The sequence below is a fragment of the Dipodomys merriami genome, unplaced genomic scaffold, assembly GCF_024711535.1.
Source record: "Dipodomys merriami isolate MVZ:Mamm:240054 unplaced genomic scaffold, mDipMer1.0.p SCAF_66, whole genome shotgun sequence".
Taxonomy (NCBI): Eukaryota; Metazoa; Chordata; class Mammalia; order Rodentia; family Heteromyidae; genus Dipodomys; species Dipodomys merriami.
In genome coordinates, this window is record NW_027206246.1 from 5190417 (window position 1) to 5195538 (window position 5122).

A 5122-nucleotide genomic window follows, 5' to 3' on the forward strand; every position below is an offset into this window, starting at 1 on the left:
ATCCTTAAACGACTTGTTTGTCCCCATCTCCTCCACATGTTATACTGACATCAAATATAGTGAAATCGGGGGTTACACTGTGGGGGAGGGACATACAAAGCAACAAAGAAATAATCTTATAAATGCATTAGAAACACATGCATGAAAGAAACGAAAACATTAAAATACATATTTAAGGGTTCATTTTCCTAACATCACATTATCTGACCTTTTCCGCTTGACTCATACCTGTACTAGATATTGCAAATAAGGGAAACCATGGGAGCTATGCTTCTTTGGGCCTGGCTTACTTCACTTAATATAATTTTTTCCAAGCCTTTCCATTTCCTAACAAATGGGGAAATGTCATTCTTTCTGATGGAGGCATAGAATTCCATTGTGTATATATACCACATTTTCTTGATCCATTCATCTACTGAGGGGCATCGGGGTTGGTTCCATATCTTAGCTATGGTAAATAATGCTGCAAAAAACATAGTTGTGCTGGTAGCTTTAGTGTGGTCTTGTTTGTAAACATTTGGGTAAATGCCCAAAAGTGGGATTGCTAGATCATAGGGGAGATCTATGTGAAGTTTTTGAGGAACCTCCATACTGCTTTCCAAAGTGGTTGAACAAGTTTACATTCCCACCAACAATGAAGTAAGGTTCCTTTCTGTCCACATCCCCTCCAGCATCTGTTGTTGATAGAGTTATTGATTTTTGCTGTTCTAACTGGAGTGAGGTGATATCTAAATGTTGTTTTGATTTGCATTTCTTTTATGGCTAGGGATGTTGAACATTTCTTCATGTGTCTATTGGCCATCCTTCTTTCTTCTTGATAAGCTTCTCTTTAAGTCTTTCACCCACTTATTTATTGGGCAGTTGTTTCTTTGAGGATTTGTTGTTGGGTGGTTTAATTTTTTGAGTTCCAAGTATATTTTAGATATGAGACCCTTGTCCGTTGTATGGCTAGTAAAGATCTTCTCCCAATCGTTGGGCTTTCTATTGATCATGGTAGCTATGTCATTTGCCCTGCAGAAGCTCTGCAACCTTATGCAATCCCATTTGTCCAACCTTTCTTTGATTTGTTGTGTTTCCGGGTCTCTATTCAGAAAATTTCGGCCTGAGCCAAGGAGACCTAGGGTTTCTCCTATTCCATCCTGTAATGTTTTCAGAGTGTCTGCTTTGAGTTCAAGGTCTTTGATCCATTTGGAGTTGATTCTGGTGCAGGGTGATATATAAGGATCTAGCTTTAGTTTTCTACATGTAGTTAACCAATTTTGCCAGCACCATTTACTGAAGAGGCTGTCTTTCTTCCATTCTATTGTTTTAGCTTCCTTATCAAAGATTAGATGGCTATAGGTCTGTAGGTTCATTTCTGGGTTTTCAATTCTATTCCATTGGTCCTGAGGTCTGTTCTTATGCCAATACCAAGCTGTTTTGATTACTATGGCTTTATAGTAGAGTTTGAAATTTGGTATTGATATTCCTCCAGCAGTGTTCTTTCCGTTGAGGAGCGTTTTTGCTATTCCGGGTCTTTTATTGTTCCATATGAATTTTTGGATTGCCTCTTTTATTTCCTTGAAGAATGAGGGTGGAATTTTGATAGGTATCGCGTTGAATTTGTAGATAGCATTGGGAAGTATTGCCATTTTCACGATGTTAATCTTGCCAATCCAGGAGCATGGGAAGTTTTGCCATTTTTTAAGTTCTGTGTTGATTTCCTTTTTCAAGATTTTAAAGTTTTCATCATAGAGGTCCTTCACTTCTTTGGTTAAGTTAATTCCTAGGTATTTTATTTTTTGTGGGGCTATTACAAATGGAGTTGCTTTCCTAATTTCAGCCACACTTTTCTCATTGTTGGCATATAGAAAAGCCATTGTTTTTGGGGGTTAATTTTATAACCTGCTACTTTTCCAAAGTGTTGAATCAGCTTGAGTAATTTGAGAATGGAATCTATGAGATACTTTAAATACAAGATCATGTCATCTTCAAAGAGGGAGAGTTTTATTTCTTCTTTCCCTATTTGGATCCCCTTTATGTCTGCATCTTGACTTATTGCTGTAGCTAGGCATTCTAATACAAGATTGAAGAGAAGTGGAGAGAGTGGGCATCCTTGTCTTGTACCTGAGTTATGAGGAAATGGTTTTAGTTTTTCACCATTGAGTATAATGCTTGCTGTAGGTTTGTCATATACAGCCTTTATTGTATTGAGGAATGATCCATGGATTCCTAACTTTTCCAGAAACTTCATCATAAAAGGGTGTTGGATCTTGTCAAATGCTTTTTCTGCATCTATTGAGATAACCATGTGGTTCTTATTCTTGCTCCTGTTGATGTGATGAATAATATTAATTGATTTGCGTATATTGAACCAGCTTTGCATCCCTGAAATGAATCCTGTTTGATCATGGTGTATAATTTTTGGATGAATTGTTGAAGTCGACTGGCCAAAATTTTCTTGAGAAGTTTTGCATCAATGTTCATCAAAGACATTGGTCTATAGTTCTCTTTCTTTGATAAGTCCCTGCCTGGTTTTGGGATGAGGGTTATGATGGCTTCATAGAATGTGTTCGGTAGTGAGCTTTCTCTTTCAATTTCATTGAAGAGTTGGAGGAGTATTGGTGTGAGCTCTGCTTTGAAGGCCTTGTAAAATTCCGCTGTAAAACCATCTGGTCCTGGACTTTTCTTAGTTGGAAGGTCTCTTATAGCTGTTTCTATTTCAATGCTTGATATGGGCCTGTTAAGCTGGTTTAACTCATCTTGGTTTAGTTTTGGCATGTCAATATTTGCTAGGAAAAAGTCCATTTCTATCAAGTTCTCAAACTTATTAGCATAAAGTTTTGAGAAGTATTTCCTTATAATATTCTGAATCTTGGTTGTTTCCGTGGTGATGTTTCCATTCTCATCTCTGAGTGTATTAATTTGTGTGTGTTCTCTCCTTTTTCTGATAAGATTTGCTAAGGGTCTGTCAATTTTGTTAAGTTTTTCAAAGAACCAACTCTTTGTTTTGTTGATTCTTTCTATAATTTTTTTTGATTCTAATTCATTTAAATCTGACTTAGTTTTGATTATTTCTTTCCGTCTACTGGATTGGGGTTTATCTTGCTGCTGTTTTTCAAGGAGGTTTAGATGTGTCATTAAATTGTTAGTTTCAGATCTCTCCAATTTGTTGATGTAGGATTTCAGAGCTAAAAACTTGCCTCTGAGTACTGCCTTTGCTGTGTCCCAGAGGAGCTGGTAATTTGTGTGTTCATTTTTGTTGAATAGCATGAACATTTGAATTTCCTTTCTAATCTCTTCCATGACCCACTCATGATTCAGCAGTGTGTTGTTCAGCCTCCATGTGATACCGGACTTTCTTTGGTGGCTTTTGGTGTTGAGTTCTAATTTTATTCCCTTGTGGTCAGAGAGAATGCAAGGTATAACTTCAATGTTTCTGAATTTAGACAAGTTTGCTTTGTGGCCTAAAATGTGGTCTATTTTAGAAAACGTTCTATGTGCTGCTGAGAAGAACGTGTATTCTGATGCTGCTGGGTGAAATGTTCGGTAAATGTCTGTTAAGAGTAGTTGATCTATGCAGCTGTTTAGATCTGCGGTTTCTCTGTTGAGTTTTTGCCGAGTTGATCTATCTAGTTGGGAGAGTGGTGTGTTAAAATCCCCAACAATTAATGTCTTTGGATCTATGTGGGATTTGAGGGAAAGTAGTGTTTCTTTGATAAATTTGTGTGCTCCATTGTTTGGCGAATAGATATTTAGAATTGTAATATCCTCCTGAAGGAGAGATCCTTTAATTTCTATGCAGCAACCTTCTTTATCTCTTCTCACGAATTTTAATTTGAAGTCTATTTTATCTGATGTTAGGATTGCAACTCCCACCTGTTTATGAGGGCAGTTTGCTTGGTAGATTTTGTTCCAGCCTTTAACATTGAAAATATGTTTGTTTTTACGGGCAAGATGTGACTCCTGCAGGCAGCAGGTAGAAGGGTCTTGTTTTTTAATCCAAAAAGACAGTCTATGTCGCTTAATTGGAGAGCTCAGTCCGTTAACCTTAAGAGATAGGACTGAGAGGTATTTGGGAGTTCCTGCCATGTTATCCACCTTCTTGGGGTTTGCGAAAACTTGGTTCTTTGTAAGGTTCTTGGATTCTCAGTTTGGGTGCAGTTTATTGGCCTTTGTTGCGGTCTTGTTGGTTTTCTATGTGTAGGACATCTTTAAGAATCTTTTGTAGGGCTGGTTTGGTGGAGATGTATTGTTTCAATTTTTCTTTGCTATGGAAGGTTTTTATTTGGCCTTCAGGTATGAAGGAGAGTTTAGCTGGGTACAGTATTCTTGGTTGATAGTTGTTTTTTTTAGGGCATGGCATACGTCATTCCAGGCTCTTCTTGCTTTGATTGTCTCTGCTGAGAAATCTGAGGTAATTCTAATTGGTTTCCCATTATAGGTGATTACCCTTTTCTCCTTGACAGCTTTAAGGATCTTTTCCTTGGTCTGAGTTGATCCTGTGTGGATTATAATGTGATGGTGGGATGTCCTATTCTGGTCTGGTCTATTTGGGGTTCTAAAAGCTTCTTGTATCTGAATAGGCCTATCGTTTTGTATGTTTGGGAAGTTCTCTGCTAGGATCCTGTTAAACAAATTTCCTAGACCATTAACTTCTGTTTCTAGGTGCTCCTCTACACCCATTATCCTTAGATTCGGCCTTCTGATGGTGTCTTCCAGGTGTTGGATAGACCTATCATATTTCTTGGACTTGTCTTAGATGGTTGTATGTTCTTTCCATATAATATCTAGGCTGTCTTCAATCCCTGAGATTCGATCTTCTGCATGGTCTAACCTGCTGTCAAGACTCTCTACTTTGTTTTTTATCTCTTTTCCTTCTAATTGGTCAGCTTTGATGGCTTCAATTTCTTTGTTGAAGCTCTGTTTTAGGTTTTGTATGGATTCCTTTACTTCCTTAATTTGGTGTTCAGTGTTTGTTCTCAAATCACTTAGTTGATTGGTTATGGTTTCTTTGTACTCCCATTCCTTCTGTTGGGTTCCATTCAGCAATCCCTTTGTGGTCTCCCTGACTTCCTTCAGCTCTTTGTTAATGGATTCCATGAATGCCTTTAGTGATCTTTGTGTATTCTCTACCTGGTCT